The following is a 19235-nucleotide window of genomic DNA, read 5'->3' as shown; positions in this document are numbered from 1 at the left end:
ATATGGAGTCCAGGTCTGTTTGATGACTCTGGGAAGGCTGACCACTGAGAATCTCTGACTCTGATCTCTTTTGTTGATTTCTGTGGACAAAACATGAGACACACACATAGGGAGGGAATGTTGTGTTTGTTTAATATTGTTTTAGGAATATGAAAATGGACAAAAGGAGCCTATGGATTAAGAAAACAACAACAAAAAATGGGGAAAATCATATCAAATCAAATGTTATTTGTCACATGGTTAGCAGATGTTAATGTGAGTGTAGCGAAATGCTTGTTCTTCTAGTTCCGACAATGCAGGAATAACCAACAAGTAATCTAACCTAACAATACCAAAACTACTACATTATACACACAAGTGTAAAGGGATAAAGAATATGTACATAAAGATATATGAATGAGTGATGGTACAGAACTGCAAAGGCAAGATGCAGTAGATGGTATAGAGTACAGTATATACATATGAGATGAGTAATGTAGGGTATGTAAACATAAAAGTGACATATTTTAAAGTGGCTAGTGATACATGTATGACAGAAAGATGGCAAGATGCAGTAGATGATATTGAGTACAGTATATGAGTAAACATTATAATAAGTGGCATTGTTTAAAGTGGCTAGTGATACATTTTTTACATCAATTTCCATCAATTTCTATTATTAAAGTGGCTAGAGTTGAGTCAGTATGTTGGCAGCAGCCACTCAATGTTCGTGGTGGCTGTTTAACAGTCTAATGGCCTTATATAGAAGCTGTTTTTCAGTCTCTCGGTCCCTGCTTTGATGCACCTGTACTGACCTCGCCTTCTGGATGATAGCGGGGTGAACAGGCAGTGGCTCGGGTGGTTGTTGTCCTTGATGATCTTCATGGCCTTCCTGTGACATTGGGTGGTGTAGGTGTCCTGGAGGGCAGGTAGATTGCCCCCGGTGATGCGTTGTGCAGACCTCACTACCCTTTGGAGAGCCTTACGGTTGTGGGCGGAGCAGTTGCCGTACCAGGCGGTGATACAGCCCGACAGGATGCTCTCGATTGTGCATCTGTAGAAGTTTGTGAGTGCTTTTGGTGACAAGCCGAATTTCTTCAGCCTCCTGAGGTTGAAGAGGCGCTGCTGCGCCTTCTTCACAATGCTGTCTGTGTGGGTGGACCAATTCAGTTGGTCTGTGATGTGTACGCCGAGGACCTTAAAACTTACTTCCCTCTCTACCACTGTCCACGTGATGTGGATAAGGGGTGTTCCTCTGCTGTTTCCTGAAGTCCAAAATCATCTCCTTTGTTTTGTTAACGTTGAGTGTGAGGTTATTTTCCTGACACCACACTCAGAGGGCCCTCACCTCCTCCCTGTAGGCCGTCTCGTCGTTGTTAGTAATCAAGCCTACCACTGTAGTGTCGTCTGCACACTTGATGATTGAGTTGGAGGCGTGCATGGCCACGTATTCATTTACATTTACATTTAAGTCATTTAGCAGACGCTCTTATCCAGAGCGACTTACAAATTGGTGCTTTCACCTTGTGACATCCAGTGGAACAGTATTCGTCAATGTTGGATGCAATGCGGAACATTTCCCAGTCCACGTGATGGAAGCAGTCTTGGAGTGTGGAATCAGATTGGTCGGACAGCGTTGAACAGACCTCAGCGGGAACTTCTTGTTTTAGTCTCTGTCTGTAGGCAGGGATCAACAAAATGGAGTCGTGGGTCAGCTTTTCCGAAAGGAGGGTGGGAGATGGCCTTATATGCGTCGGTCTCGGAAGTTAGAATAACAATGATCCAGGGTTTTATCAGCCCTGGTTGCGCAATCGATATGCTGATAGAATTTAGGAGTCTTGTTTTCAGATTAGCCTTGTTAAATCCCCAGCTACAATGAATGCAGCCTCAGGATATGTGGTTTCCAGTTTGCAAAGAGTCAAATAAAGTTTGTTCAGGGCCATCGATGTGTCTGCTTGGGGGGAATATATATGGCTGTGATTATAATCGAAGAGAATTCTCTTGGTAGATAATGCAGTCGACATTTGTTTGTGAGGAATTCTAAGTCAGGTGAACAGAAGGACTTGAGTTCCTGTATGTTGTTGTGATGACACCACGTCTCGTTAACCATTAGGCATACGCCCCCGCCCCTCCTCTTACCAGAAAGATGTTTGTTTCTGTCTGCGCGATGCGTGGAGAAACCAGCTGGCTGCACGACTCTGATAGTGTCTCTCTAGTGAGCCATGTTTCCGTGAAGCAAAGAACGTTACAGTCTCTGATGTCCCTCTGGAATGCTACCCTTGCTCGGATTTCATCAACCTTGTTGTCAAGAGACTGGACATTGGCGAGAAGTATGCTAGGGAGTGGTGCACGATGTGCCCGTCTCCGGAGTCTGACCAGAAGACCGCTTCGTTTTCCCCTTTTACGACGACGTTGTTTAGGGTCGCCGGCTGGGATCTGATCCATTGTCCTGGGTGAAAGGCAGAACACAGGATCCGCTTCGGGAAAGTCATATTCCTGGTCATAATGATGGTGAGTTGACGTTGCTCTTATAGTCAGTAGTTCCTCCTGACTGTATGTAATGAAACCTAAGATTACCTGGGGTACCAATGTAAGAAATAACATTAAAAAAACGAAATACTGCATATTTCCTAGGAACGCGAAGCGAGGCGGCCATCTCTGTCAACCCCGGAAGAGAGACAGTGTTGTTTAACTCACCTATCATGACCCATTAGTTATTCTTACCTTGGTTCAGTAGAAAAGTCTCCCTCTCTAAACTGTATAGGATGACCCATAGACCAGTCACTCTTCATGGACACACAGCTGGGAACAGGGGAGGCTGGTCTCTCCTGCTTGATTGGTCTTCAACACAACAGGGACAAACATTACATCTCTCATCTACTCTGAGCTCAGATGGGGAAACATAAGAGTTTCATTCCATAACGCTATATATCAATTATCAGAATTGTTCGTAAATTAGCAGTTATAGTTTCGTGAAATTATGAACGAGATTGGTGTGTTTTTTCACTATCTCGTCATGGGGTTGTTCAATGTTACTAAATCTATCACTTGATGGTTTAATTTCAGAGAGACAAATAGTAATATTTTTTTTGCAAAATGCTATTATTTCTGGATCACTCTCAAATGAGACCAACCGGCTCGATCCAGTCAGCAAAAAATATATATGTAGCAAAACTAAATGTTTTTAGGTTTTGGTTTATGTCAGTTTAATTGTTTGTCATGCTATAAATGGTTATTTTATAGTTGTAAGTGGTAAATTCAACTAGAAAATGTTATATTTGAGTAATTACTGCTTTAGTAAAGAATTAGACATTATTCAGTACTCCTGCAGTTGCTACATAATTCCAATAGATGGCAGCTTAAGACCACAAATGAAATTTCAGAAGATTAGTTTAGTTTTCTCCCTGGAAACACCAACACTCCCCCTACTTTAGTAGAGAAAAACGTATTTTCCCAGAACATTCATTGTCAAATTCATCAACAAGCATCGACCCACTCTGCCTTCTCACACAAGTAGCCAACTCAGCTCCGGCAAAAAGCCGTCACTCTGCCTTCTTGCACAAACGAAGGGCATGTTGACCTAAATTTGCTGACCGCTAGGATTGCATGATGTAATTTATATATTGAAAGACGCAATATTGTCTTTTCTATTTCAAGTCTGTTTATTCCCAATATGAGGTATTAAGAGGTTGATAATGAATGTATACTAAGGTTGAGGTTCTGACTAGTGATAATTTACCCGGGGTTCAATACCTGCTATAGTCACTATTTTATTTGCTCTCCCTAAAGCAACACAGGCCTAATAGGAGATATATAGCTAACTAAAGTAATGAGTGACCATTTTCGAAAATCATGGGACATATAGTCTGTGGTTGCATGCTATTTCATGTAAATCAAATTGCTGCCTGTATACTGTAACGGTGTAACGGCGTTCGTTCGTCGAAAGAGAGTCGGACCGAAATGCAGCGTGGAGTTACTCATGTCTTTAATGAAAACAAATGACGATACATGAAATAACTTAATAAATACAAAAACAACGAACGGAACGTGAAAACCAAATTACAGCCTATCTGGTGAACAATACACAGAGACAGGAACAATCACCCACGAGATACACAGTGAAACCCAGGCTACCTAAATACGGTTCCCTATCAGAGACAACAAGAATCACCTGACTCTGATTGAGAACTGCCTCAGGCAGCCAAGCCTATACTAGACACACCCCTAATCAACCACAATCCCAATGCCTACAAAAACCCCAATAAGACAACACAATAAACCCATGTCACACCCTGGCCTGAACAAATATATAACGAAAACACAAAATACAATGACCAAGGCGTGACAAACGGATGCTTTGTGGTCTTATGCTGCCGTCTATTGGAAATATTTAGCAATTAAATGCAGGTTGAGAGCTTCAAGTTCCTTGGTGTCCACATCACCAACAAACTAACATGGTCCAAGCACACCAAGACAGTCGTGAAGAGGGCACGACAAAACTTATTCCCCCTCAGGAGACTGAAAAGATTTGGCATGGGTCCTCAGATCATCAAAACGTTCTACAGCTGCACCATGGAGAGCATCCTGACGGGTTGCATCACTGCCTGGTATGGCAACTGATCGGCCTCCGACCGCAAGGCACAACAGAGGTTCGTACGTACAGCCTAGTACATACCAACCTTCCTGCCATCCAGGACCTTTATACCAGGCGGTGTCAGAAGAAGGCCCTAAAAATTGACTCCAGCCACCCTAGTCATAGACTGTTCTCTCTGCTACTACACGTCAAGCGGTACTGGAGGGCCAAGTCTAGGACCAAGAGGCTTCTAAACAGCTTCTAACCCCAAGCCATGAGACTCCTGAACATCTAATCAACTGGCTACCCAGACTATTTGCATTACCCCCCCCCCCCTCTACACTGCTGCTACTCTCTGTTATTATCCATGCATAGTCACTTTAATAACTCTTTACATACCCTAAAACCCTTCATTATTATTCATTATTATACTTTTTCTTATCTCTTACTTTTTAGGTATTTTCTTAAAATTGCATTGTTGGTTAGGGGCTTGTAAGCAAGCATTTCACGATATTCAGCGCATGTGACAAACAATTTGATTTAATTAATTAATTGACGTATAGACATTAGCCTCATGGTGAGGCAGCTGAGAGTATTTTTGTGCTTAATTCCTTAGATCTCAAACCTGCCCCGCCATTTAGAAACAACACATTTTTTACTTTAAAAAACATATTCTGGCTGTTTAAATTGGCCACATCTTAAAAAGAGGTCAGGGACATGCATTTTGTTTAGTTTGGACACCTTTTACTGGAAACGAATACGGGCTCCCAAGTGGTTCAGTGGTCTAAGACATCTCAGTACTAGAGGAGTCACTACAGACCCTGGTTCAGTGGTCTAAGACATCTCAGTACTAGAGGATCACTACAGACCCTGGTTCAGTGGTCTAAGGCATCTCAGTACTAGAGGAGTCACTGCAGACCCTAGTTCAGTGGTCTAAATTCCATCTCTATTGGGAAACCGGGCCCAGAGGGACTTACAGGACAGTTGCTGTATTGTAGTGTATTTTAGCTTTTAAAAAGCTTCTATAGTTTGGAATTTCCACTTTAAAAATGTCAAACTTGATTTGCCCTGATAAATTGTTAATGAATTATAATCCACATAATAATTCATATTTCCTGCTGCTGCTAGATTATTTTCCTGTTGTAAGGGCATTCATCTTTAGATATCTAGGGGAGACAACCACATATCACAGTCAGATATACAGGATACCAACATTCCTGTTAAATAATGGATATATAGATATCTAGGGGAGACAACCACATATCACAGTCTAATATACAGGATACCAACATTCTGTTAAATAATGGATATATAGATAGGTCAGTGGATATATAGATATCTAGGTGAGACAACCACATATCACAGCCAGATATACAGGATACCAACATTCCTGTTAAATAATGGATATATAGATATCTAGGTGAGACAACCACATATCACAGTCTAATATACAGGATACCAACATTCCTGTTAAATAATGGATATATAGATATCTAGGTGAGACAACCACATATCACAGTCAGATATACAGGATACCAACATTCCTGTTAAATAATGGATATATAGATATCTAGGTGAGACAACCACATATCACAGTCAAATATACAGGATACCAAGATTCCTGTTAAATAATGGATATATAGATACCAAGGTGAGACAACAGTGGATATATAGATATCTAGGTGAGACAACCACATATCACAGCCAGATATACAGGATACCAAGATTCCTGTTAAATAATGGATATATAGATATCTAGGTGAGACAACCACATATCACAGTCTAATATACAGGATACCAACATTCCTGTTAAATAATGGATATATAGATATCTAGGTGAGACAACCACATATCACAGTCTAATATACAGGATACCAACATTCCTGTTAAATAATGGATATATAGATATCTAGATGAGACAACCACATATCACAGTCTAATATACAGGATACCAACATTCCTGTTAAATAATGGATATATAGATATCTAGGTGAGACAACCACATATCACAGTCTAATATACAGGATACCAACATTCCTGTTAAATAATGGATATATAGATATCTAGATGAGACAACCACATATCACAGTCTAATATACAGGATACAACATTCCTGTTAAATAATGGATATTTAACAGGATACCCGAGACTTCCGGGTTGGAGCGAGCGGTCGCATCTGCACTCGGTCCGCAGGTAGTATTACATTTCATTACATTTCATTATAGTACAACGGTTTGATTTGTCTAATCTTAGCAATTTCTTCTTAGCTAGCTACATAGCCGTCTTTGTATCATAGATAATTGCGTAATTATCGTATTTCGTCGTCCTAACGCAGTCTACACTGCCCTGCAGCTAGCCAGCTAGCTAACGTCCACCGTTAGCTAGTCCACCGTCTACCGATTAGCAGCACAACTATTACACTCAACTGAACGACTTGATTAGTGTAGTGTTAGCTAGCTACATAGTTGTCTTTGCTGTCTTCGTACCCAAGATAATTGTGTAGTTTAGAGTGTGTAGTTTTATGTCGTCCTTAACATAGGAGACTCTGCTAGCTAGCCAACAGCTAGCCAACGTCTACCGAACAGAACTTCTGCACTCAACATTCCGGTCGCATTTCGCTCGCTCCACAGGTAGTATCACATTTTTCATTTCATTACAGTACAACGGCTTGATTTGTTTGATCGTAGCTAGCTACATAGCTAGCTACATAGCCGTCTTTGTATCATAGATAATTGCGTAATTATCGTATTTCGTCGATCCTAACGCAGTCTACACTGCCCTGCAGCTAGCCAGCTAGCTAACGTCCACCGTTAGCTAGTCCACCGTCTACCGATTAGCAGCACAACTATTACACTCAACTGAACGACTTGATTAGTGTAGTGTTAGCTAGCTACATAGTTGTCTTTGCTGTCTTCGTACCCAAGATAATTGTGTAGTTTAGAGTGTGTAGTTTTATGTCGTCCTTAACATAGGAGACTCTGCTAGCTAGCCAACAGCTAGCCAACGTCTACCGAACAGAACTTCTGCACTCAACATTCCGGGTCGATTTCGCTTCGCTCCACAGGTAGTATCACATTTTTCATTTCATTACAGTACAACGGCTTGATTTGTTTGATCGTAGCTAGCTACATAGCTAGCTACATAGCCGTCTTTGTATCATAGATAATTGCGTAATTATCGTATTTCGTCGCCGCCCTAACGCAGTCTACACTGCCCTGCAGCTAGCCAGCCAGCTAACGTCCACCGTTAGCTAGTCCACCGTCTACCGATTAGCAGCACAACTATTACACTCCAACTGAACGACTTGATTAGTGTAGTGTTAGCTAGCTACATAGTTGTCTTTGCTGTCTTCGCACCAAGATAATTGTGTAGTTTAGAGTGTGTAGTTTTATGTCGCCCCTAACATAGGAGACTCTGCTAGCTAGCCAACAGCTAGCCAACGTCACCGAACAGAACTTCTGCACTCAACATTCCGGTCGCATTTCGCTCGCTCCACAGGTAGTATCACATTTTTCATTTCATTACAGTACAACGGCTTGATTTGTTTGATCGTAGCTAGCTACATAGCTAGCTACATAGCCGTCTTTGTATCAAAGATAATTGTGTAGTCTAGAGCGATTTCCTAGGTTAGCTAGCCAGCTATTGTCGTTCTTTTAACGCAACGTAACGTAATCAACACTGCTAGCTAGCCAGCTAGCCCCGAATAGCAGCACAGTAGAAACTATTACACTCAACGGAACGACTTGATTAGTGTAGTGTCAACAACGCAGCTAATGCCAGCTAGCCTACATAGTCAACAACGCAGCCTCTGCCAGCTAGCCTACTTCAGCAGTACTGTATCATTTTAATCATTTTAGTCAATAAGATTCTTGCTACGAAGCTTAACTTTCTGAACACTCGTGACGTGTAGTCCACTTGTCATTCCAATTTCCTTTGCATTAGCGTAGCCTCTGTGTAGCCTGTCAACTATGTGTCTGTCTATCCCTGTTCTCTCCTCTCTGCACAGACCATACAAACGCTCCACACCGCGTGGACGGGCCACCCTAATCTGGTGGTCCCAGCGCGCACGCACCCACGTGGAGTTCCAGGTCTCCGGTAGCCTCTGGAACTGCCGATCTGCGGCCAACAAGGCAGAGTTCATCTCCGCCTATGTCTCCTCCAGTCCTCGACTTCTTGGCACTGACGGAAACATGGATCACCACAGACAACACTGCTACTCCTACTGCTCTCTCTTCGTCTGCCCACGTGTTCTCGCACACCCCGAGAGCTTCTGGTCAGCGGGGTGGTGGCACGGGATCCTCATCTCTCCCAAGTGGTCATTCTCTCTTTCTCCCCTTACCCATCTGTCTATCGCCTCCTTTGAATTCCATGCTGTCACAGTTACCAGCCCCTTCAAGCTTAACATCCTTATCATTTATCGCCCTCCAGGTTCCCTCGGAGAGTTCATCAATGAGCTTGATGCCTTGATAAGCTCCTTTCCTGAGGACGGCTCACCTCCTCACAGTTCTGGGCGACTTTAACCTCCCCACGCCTACCTTTGACTCATTCCTCTCTGCCTCCTTCTTTCCACCTCTCCTCTTTTGACCTCACCCTCTCACCTTCCCCCTACTCACAAGGCAGGAAATAAACCGACCTCATCTTTACTAGATGCTGTTCTTCCACTAACCTCGTTGCAACTCCCCTCCAAGTCTCCGACCACTACCTTGTATCCTTTTCCCTCTCGCTCTCATCCAACACTTCCCACACTGCCCCTACTCGGATGGTATCGCGCCGTCCCAACCTTCGCTCTCTCTCCCCCGCTACTCTCTCCTCTTCCATCCCTCATCTCTTCCTCTGCTCAAACCTTCTCCAACCTATCTCCTGATTCTGCCTCCTCAACCCTCCTCTCCTCCCTTTCTGCATCCTTTGACTCTATGTCCCCTATCCTCCAGGCCGGCTCCCGGTCCTCCCCCCCGCTCCGTGGCTCGACGACTCATTGCGAGCTCACAGAACAGGGCTCCGGGCAGCCGAGCGGAAATGGAGGAAAACCCGCTCCCTGCGGACCTGACATCCTTTCACTCCCTCCTCTCTACATTTTCCTCTTCTCTCTCTGCTGCTAAAGCCACTTTCTACCACTCTAAATTCCAAGCATCTGCCTCTAACCCTAGGAAGCTCTTTGCAACCTTCTCCTCCCTCCTGAATCCTCCTCCCTCCCCCTCCTCCCTCTCTGCAGATGACTTCGTCAACCATTTTGAAAAGAAGGTCGACGACATCCATCCTCGTTTGCTAAGTCAAACGACACCGCTGGTTCTGCTCACACTGCCCTACCCTGTGCTCTGACCTCTTTCTCCCTCTCTCTCCAGATGAAATCTCGCGTCTTGTGACGGCCGGCCGCCCAACAACCTGCCCGCTTGACCCTATCCCTCCTCTCTTCTCCAGACCATTTCCGAGACCTTCTCCCTTACCTCACCTCGCTCATCAACTCATCCCTGACCGCTGGCTACGTCCCTTCCGTCTTCAAGAGAGCGAGAGTTGCACCCTTCTGAAAAACCTACACTCGATCCCTCCGATGTCAACAACTACAGACCAGTATCCCTTCTTTCTTTTCTCTCCAAAACTCTTGAACGCCGTCCTTGGCCAGCTCTCCCGCTATCTCTCTCAGAATGACCTTCTTGATCCTAATCAGTCAGGTTTCAAGACTAGTCATTCAACTGAGACTGCTCTTCTCTGTATCACGGAGGCGCTCCGCACTGCTAAAGCTAACTCTCTCCCCTCTGCTCTCATCCTTCTAGACCTATCGGCTGCCTTCGATACTGTGAACCATCAGATCCCTCCTCTCCACCCTCTCCGAGTTGGGCATCTCCGGCGCGGCCCACGCTTGGATTACGTCCCTACCTGACAGGTCGCATCCTACCAGGTGGCGTGAGCGAGAATCCAAATCTCACACACCACGTGCTCTCACCACTGGTGTCCCCCAGGCTCTGTTCTAGGCCTCTCCTATTCTCATTATACACCAAGTCACTTTGGCTCTGTCATAACCTCACATGGTCTCTCCTATCATTGCTATGCAGACGACACACAATTAATCTTCTCCTTTCCCCCCTTCTGATGACCAGGTGGATAATCGCATCTCTGCATGTCTGGCAGACATATCCGTGTGGATGACGGGATCACCACCTCAAGCTGAACCCTCGGCAAGACGTGAGCTGCTCTTCCTCCCGGGGAAGGACTGCCCGTTCCATGATCTCGCCATCACGGTTGACAACTCCATTGTGTCCTCCTCCCAGAGCGCTAAGAACCTTGGCGTGATCCTGGACAACACCCTGTCGTTCTCAACTAACATCAAGCCGGTGGCCCGTTCCCCAGGTTCATGCTCTACAACATCCGCAGAGCGACCCTGCCTCACAGGAGCGCGCAGGTCCTAATCCAGGCACTTGTCATCTCCCGTCTGGATTACTGCAACTCGCTGTTGGCTGGGCTCCCTGCCTGTGCCATTAAACCCCTACAACTCATCCAGAACGCCGCAGCCCGTCTGGTGTTCAACCTTCCCAAGTTCTCTCACGTCACCCCGCTCCTCCGCTCCCTCCACTGGCTTCCAGTTGGCTCGCATCCGCTACAAGACCATGGTGCTTGCCTACGGAGCTGTGAGGGGAACGGCACCTCAGTACCTCCAGGCTCTGATCAGGCCCTACACCCAAACAAGGGCACTGCGTTCATCCACCTCTGGCCTGCTCGCCTCCCTACCACTGAGGAAGTACAGTTCCGCTCAGCCCAGTCAAAACTGTTCGCTGCTCTGGCCCCCCAATGGTGGAACAAACTCCCTCACGACGCCAGGACAGCGGAGTCAATCCCCACCTTCCGGAGACACCTGAAACCCCACCTCTTTAAGGAATACCTAGGATAGGATAAAGTAATCCTCTCACCCCCTCCCCCTGAAAAGATTTAGATGCACTACTGTTCCACTGGAGGTCATAAGGTGAATGCACCAATTTGTAAGTCGCTCTGGATAAGAGCGTCTGCTAAATGACTTAAATGTAAATGTAAATATAGATATCTAGGTGAGACAACCACATATCACAGCCAGATATACAGGATACCAAGATTCCTGTTAAATAATGGATATATAGATATCTAGATGAGACAACCACATATCACAGTCAAATATACAGGATACCAACATTCCTGATAAACAATGGATATATAGATATCTAGGTGAGACAACCACATATCACAGTCTAATATACAGGATACCAACATTCCTGTTATATAATGGATATATAGATACCAAGGTGAGACAACAGTGGATATATAGATATCTAGGTGAGACAACCACATATCACAGTCTAATATACAGGATACCAACATTCCTGTTATATAATGGATATATAGATACCAAGGTGAGACAACAGTGGATATATAGATATCTAGGGGAGACAACCACATATCACAGTCAAATATACAGGATACCAAGATTCCTGTTAAATAATGGATATATAGATACCAAGGTGAGACAACAGTGGATATATAGATATCTAGGTGAGACAACCACATATCACAGCCAGATATACAGGATACCAACATTCCTGTTAAATAATGGATATATAGATATCTAGGTGAGACAACCACATATCACAGTCAGATATACAGGATACCAACATTCCTGTTAAATAATGGATATATAGATATCTAGGTGAGACAACCACATATCACAGTCAGATATACAGGATACCAACATTCCTGTTAAATAATGGATATATAGATATCTAGGTGAGACAACCACATATCACAGTCAAATATACAGGATACCAAGATTCCTGTTAAATAATGGATATATAGATACCAAGGTGAGACAACAGTGGATATATAGATATCTAGGTGAGACAACCACATATCACAGCCAGATATACAGGATACCAAGATTCCTGTTAAATAATGGATATATAGATATCTAGGTGAGACAACCACATATCACAGTCTAATATACAGGATACCAACATTCCTGTTAAATAATGGATATATAGATATCTAGGTGAGACAACCACATATCACAGTCTAATATACAGGATACCAACATTCCTGTTAAATAATGGATATATAGATATCTAGATGAGACAACCACATATCACAGTCTAATATACAGGATACCAACATTCCTGTTTAATAATGGATATATAGATATCTAGGTGAGACAACCACATATCACAGTCTAATATACAGGATACCAACATTCCTGTTAAATAATGGATATATAGATATCTAGATGAGACAACCACATATCACAGTCTAATATACAGGATACCAACATTCCTGTTAAATAATGGATATTTAACAGGATACCCGGAGACTTCCGGGTTGGAGCGAGCGGTCGCATCTGCACTCGGTCCGCAGGTAGTATTACATTTCATTACATTTCATTATAGTACAACGGTTTGATTTGTCTAATCTTAGCAATTTCTTCTTAGCTAGCTACATAGCCGTCTTTGTATCATAGATAATTGCGTAATTATCGTATTTCGTCGTCCTAACGCAGTCTACACTGCCCTGCAGCTAGCCAGCTAGCTAACGTCCACCGTTAGCTAGTCCACCGTCTACCGATTAGCAGCACAACTATTACACTCAACTGAACGACTTGATTAGTGTAGTGTTAGCTAGCTACATAGTTGTCTTTGCTGTCTTCGTACCCAAGATAATTGTGTAGTTTAGAGTGTGTAGTTTATGTCGTCCTTAACATAGGAGACTCTGCTAGCTAGCCAACAGCTAGCCAACGTCTACCGAACAGAACTTCTGCACTCAACATTCCGGTCATTTCGCTTCGCTCCACAGGTAGTATCACATTTTTCATTTCATTACAGTACAACGGCTTGATTTGTTTGATCGTAGCTAGCTACATAGCTAGCTACATAGCCGTCTTTGTATCATAGATAATTGCGTAATTATCGTATTTCGTCGTCCTAACGCAGTCTACACTGCCCTGCAGCTAGCCAGCTAGCTAACGTCCACCGTTAGCTAGTCCACCGTCTACCGATTAGCAGCACAACTATTACACTCAACTGAACGACTTGATTAGTGTAGTGTTAGCTAGCTACATAGTTGTCTTTGCTGTCTTCGTACCCAAGATAATTGTGTAGTTTAGAGTGTGTAGTTTTATGTCGTCCTTAACATAGGAGACTCTGCTAGCTAGCCAACAGCTAGCCAACGTCTACCGAACAGAACTTCTGCACTCAACATTCGGTCGCATTTCGCTTCGCTCCACAGGTAGTATCACATTTTTCATTTCATTACAGTACAACGGCTTGATTTGTTTGATCGCAGCTAGCTACATAGCTAGCTACATAGCCGTCTTTGTATCATAGATAATTGCGTAATTATCGTATTTCGTCGTCCTAACGCAGTCTACACTGCCCTGCAGCTAGCCAGCTAGCTAACGTCCACCGTTAGCTAGTCCACCGTCTACCGATTAGCAGCACAACTATTACACTCAACTGAACGACTTGATTAGTGTAGTGTTAGCTAGCTACATAGTTGTCTTTGCTGTCTTCACCCAAGATAATTGTGTAGTTTAGAGTGTGTAGTTTTATGTCGTCCTTAACATAGGAGACTCTGCTAGCTAGCCAACAGCTAGCCAACGTCTACCGAACAGAACTTCTGCACTCAACATTCCGGTCGCATTTCGCTCGCTCCACAGGTAGTATCACATTTTTCATTTCATTACAGTACAACGGCTTGATTTGTTTGATCGTAGCTAGCTACATAGCTAGCTACATAGCTGTCTTTGTATCAAAGATAATTGTGTAGTCTAGAGCGATTTCCTAGGTTAGCTAGCCAGCTATTGTCGTTCTTTTAACGCAACGTAACGTAATCAACACTGCTAGCTAGCCAGCTAGCCCCGAATAGCAGCACAGTAGAAACTATTACACTCAACGGAACGACTTGATTAGTGTAGTGTCAACAACGCAGCCAATGCCAGCTAGCCTACATAGTCAACAAACGCAGCCTCTGCCAGCTAGCCTACTTCAGCAGTACTGTATCATTTGAATCATTTTAGTCAATAAGATTCTTGCTACGTAAGCTTAACTTTCTGAACACTCGTGACGTGTAGTCCACTTGTCATTCCAATTTCCTTTGCATTAGCGTAGCCTCTTGTGTAGCCTGTCAACTATGTGTCTGTCTATCCCTGTTCTCTCCTCTCTGCACAGACCATACAAACGCTCCACACCGCGTGGACGCGGCCACCCTAATCTGGTGGTCCCAGCGCACGACCACGTGGAGTTCAGGTCTCCGGTAGCCTCTGGAACTGCCGATCTGCGGCCAACAAGGCAGAGTTCATCTCCGCCTATGTCTCCCTCCAGTCCTCGAGCTTCTTGGCACTGACGAAACATGGATCACCACAGACAACACTGCTACTCCTACTGCTCTCTCTTCGTCTGCCCCACGTGTTCCCGCACACCCCGAGAGCTTCTGGTCAGCGGGGTGGTGGCACCGGGATCCCTCATCTCTCCCAAGTGGTCATTCTCTCTTTCTCCCCTTACCCATCTGTCTATCGCTCCTTTGAATTCCATGCTGTCACATTTACCAGCCCCTTCAAGCTTAACATCCTTATCATTTATCGCCCTCCAGGTTCCTCGGAGAGTTCATCAATGAGCTTGATGCCTTGATAAGCTCCTTTCCTGAGGACGGCTCACCTCTCACAGTTCTGGGCGACTTTAACCTCCCCACGCCTACCTTTGACTCATTCCTCTCTGCCTCCTTCTTTCCACTCCTCTCCTCTTTTGACCTCACCCTCTCACCTTCCCCCTACTCACAAGGCAGGAAATACGCTCGACCTCATCTTTACTAGATGCTGTTCTTCCACTAACCTCGTTGCAACTCCCCTCCAAGTCTCCGACCACTACCTTGTATCCTTTTCCCTCTCGCTCTCATCCAACACTTCCCACACTGCCCCTACTCGGATGGTATCGCGCCCGTCCCAACCTTCGCTCTCTCTCCCCCCTTCTCTCTCCTCTTCATCCTATCATCTCTTCCCTCTGCTCAAACCTTCTCCAACCTATCTCCTGATTCTGCCTCCTCAACCTCCTCTCTCCCTTTCTGCATCCTTTGACTCTATGTCCCCTATCCTCCAGGCCGGCTCGGTCCTCCCCTCCCGCTCCGTGGCTCGACGACTCATTGCGAGCTCACAGAACAGGAGCTCCGGGCAGCCGAGGCGGAAATGGAGGCTTCGCCTCCCTGCGGACCTGACATCCTTTCACTCCCTCCTCTCTACATTTTCCTCTCTCTCTCTGCTGCTAAAGCCACTTTCTACCACTCTAAATTCCAAGCATCTGCCTCTAACCTAGGAAGCTCTTTGCAACCTTCTCCCTCCCTCCTGAATCCTCCTCCCCTCCCCCTCCTCCCTCTCTGCAGATGACTTCGTCAACCATTTTGAAAAGAAGGTCGACGACATCCGATCTCGTTGCTAAGTCAAGCGACACCGCTGGTTCTGCTCACACTGCCCTACCCTGTGCTCTGACCTCTTTCTCCCCTCTCTCTCCAGATGAAATCTCGCGTCTTGTGATGGCCGGGCCGCCCAACAACCTGCCCGCTTGACCTATCCCTCCTCTCTTCTCCAGACCATTTCCGGAGACCTTCTCCCTTACCTCACCTCGCTCATCAACTCATCCCTGACCGCTGGCTACGTCCCTTCCGTCTTCAAGAGAGCGAGAGTTGCACCCCTTCTGAAAAAACCTACCTCGATCCCTCCGATGTCAACAACTACAGACCAGTATCCCTTCTTTCTTTTCTCTCCAAAACTCTTGAATGTGCCGTCCTTGGCCAGCTCTCCCGCTATCTCTCTCAGAATGACCTTCTTGATCCTAATCAGTCAGGTTTCAAGACTAGTCATTCAACTGGAGACTGCTCTTCTCTGTATCACGGAGGCGCTCCGCACTGCTAAAGCTAACTCTCTCTCCTCTGCTCTCATCCTTCTAGACCTATCGGCTGCCTTCGATACTGTGAACCATCAGATCCTCCTCTCCACCCTCTCCGAGTTGGGCATCTCCGGCGCGGCCCACGCTTGGATTGCGTCCTACCTGACAGGTCGCTCCTACCAGGTGGCGTGGCGAGAATCCGTCTCCACCACGTGCTCTCACCACTGGTGTCCCCAGGGCTCTGTTCTAGGCCCTCTCCTATTTTCGCTATACACCAAGTCACTTGGCTCTGTCATAACCTCACATGGTCTCTCCTATCATTGCTATGCAGACGACACACAATTAATCTTCTCCTTTCCCCCTTCTGATGACCAGGTGGCGAATCGCATCTCTGCATGTCTGGCAGACATATCCGTGTGGATGACGGATCACCACCTCAAGCTGAACCTCGGCAAGACGGAGCTGCTCTTCCTCCCGGGAAGGACTGCCCGTTCCATGATCTCGCCATCACGGTTGACAACTCCATTGTGTCCTCCTCCCAGAGCGCTAAGACCTTGGCGTGATCTGGACAACACCCTGTCGTTCTCAACTAACATCAAGGCGGTGGCCCGTTCCTGTAGGTTCATGCTCTACAACATCCGCAGAGTCGACCCTGCCTCACACAGGAAGCGCGCAGGTCCTAATCCAGGCACTTGTCATCTCCCGTCTGGATTACTGCAACTCGCTGTTGGCTGGGCTCCCTGCCTGTGCCATTAAACCCCTACAACTCATCCAGAATGCCGCAGCCCGTCTGGTGTTCAACCTTCCCAAGTTCTCTCACGTCACCCCGCTCCTCCGCTCCCTCCACTGGCTTCCAGTTGAAGCTCGCATCCGCTACAAGACCATGGTGCTTGCCTACGGAGCTGTGAGGGGAACGGCACCTCAGTACCTCCAGGCTCTGATCAGGCCCTACACCAAACAAGGGCACTGCGTTCATCCACCGCCTGCTCGCCTCCCTACCACTGAGGAAGTACAGTTCCCGCTCAGCCCAGTCAAAACTGTTCGCTGCTCTGGCCCCCCAATGGTGGAACAAACTCCCTCACGACGCCAGGACAGCGGAGTCAATCACCACCTTCGGAGACACCTGAAACCCCACCTCTTTAAGGAATACCTAGGATAGGATAAAGTAATCCTCTCACCCCCTCCCCTAAAAAGATTTAGATGCTACTGTTCCACTGGAGGTCATAAGGTGAATGCACCAATTTGTAAGTCGCTTCTGGATAAGAGCGTCTGCTAAATGACTTAAAGTAAATGTAAATATAGATATCTAGGGTGAGACAACCACAATCACAGCCAGATATACAGGATACCAAGATTCCTGTTAAATAATAGATATATAGATATCTAGATGAGACAACCACATATCACAGTCAGATATACAGGATACCAACATTCCTGTTAAATAATGGATATATAGATATCTAGGTGAGACAACCACATATCACAGTCAGATATACAGGATACCAACATTCCATTCCAATGGATGGATATATAGATATCTAGGTGAGACAACCACATATCACAGTCAGATATACAGGATACTAACATTCCATTCCAGCTAAACAACAGTTTTATAAACATCTGAAATCTATGAATAAAAAATCAGAGGACAATAATATTGAAGGTTCACATCCATTAGCAATCTGATGAAAAAACAGATGGGATTTTTGGGGGGGGATATAGCATTTTGGAAATAAACATAATAATTATTCAACAGAATTGTCATCTCACCTCTTAGCTCTGGTGTCATGTTCCAGAAGAGAGTCATTGTAGGCAGGGCCCCCTCCTCTCTCCCCCGAGAGAGGCTCATTTTAGAGCTGGGCCCCCTCCTCTCTCCCCGAGAAGACTCATTTAGAGCTGGGCCCCCTCCTCTCTCTCCCCAGAGACTCATTTTAGAGCACAAACCCCTAAACAGAGATCCAGCATGTTGGTTGTGGTTAACACAGTGACAACTAAACAGAGATCCAACATGTTGGTTGTGGTTAACACAGTGACAACTAAACAGAGATCAACATGTTGGTTGTGGTTAACACAGTGACAACTAAACAGAGATCCAACATGTTGGTTGTGGTTAACACAGTGACAACTAAACAGAGATCCAACATGTTGGTTGTGGTTAACACAGTGACAACTAAACAGAGATCCAACATGTTGGTTGTAGTTAACACAGTGACAACTAAACAGAGATCCAACATGTTGGTTGTGGTTAACACAGTGACAACTAAACAGAGATCCAACATGTTGGTTGTGGTTAACACAGTGACAACTAAACAGAGATCCAACATGTTGGTTGTGGTTAACACAGTGACAACTAAACAGAGATCCAACATGTTGGTTGTGGTTAACACAGTGACAACTAAACAGAGATCCAACATGTTGGTTGTGGTTAACACAGTGACAACTAAACAGAGATCCAACATGTTGGTTGTGGTTAACTTACAGTGACAACTAAACAGAGATCCAACATGTTGGTTGTGTTTAACACAGTGACAGCTAAACAGAGATCCAACATGTTGGTTGTGGTTAACAGTGACAACTAAACAGAGATCAACATGTTGGTTGTGAAGTTTAACACAGTGACAACTAAACAGAGATCCAACATGTTGGTTGTGGTTAACACAGTGACAACTAAACAGAGATCCAACATGTTGGTTGTGGTTAACACAGTGACAACTAAACAGAGATCCAACATGTTGGTTGTGTTTAACACAGTCACAACTAATTATTGAATGTCAATTGTTCTCATTTATTCATTATCTCTT

The 19235-nt window shown here is 45.1% G+C and overlaps 1 long non-coding RNA gene across 1 annotated transcript; it reads right to left on the bottom strand.

Annotated features, from left to right (window-relative positions):
* Positions 1–7: 7 nt before the first annotated feature.
* LOC135566713 (uncharacterized) lies at positions 8–18246 on the bottom strand. The gene is made up of 3 exons (XR_010462168.1): positions 18205–18246; positions 2704–2820; positions 8–80 (listed from the first exon to the last, which is right to left on the bottom strand). It is a non-coding gene; the product is annotated as an uncharacterized LOC135566713 (long non-coding RNA).
* Between the last annotated feature and the right edge of the window lie 989 nt (positions 18247–19235).

This window comes from Oncorhynchus nerka, unplaced genomic scaffold (assembly GCF_034236695.1).
Source record: "Oncorhynchus nerka isolate Pitt River unplaced genomic scaffold, Oner_Uvic_2.0 unplaced_scaffold_3606, whole genome shotgun sequence".
In the NCBI taxonomy this organism is placed as follows: domain Eukaryota; kingdom Metazoa; phylum Chordata; class Actinopteri; order Salmoniformes; family Salmonidae; genus Oncorhynchus; species Oncorhynchus nerka.
This window is presented reverse-complemented; position numbering and strand designations above follow the sequence as displayed.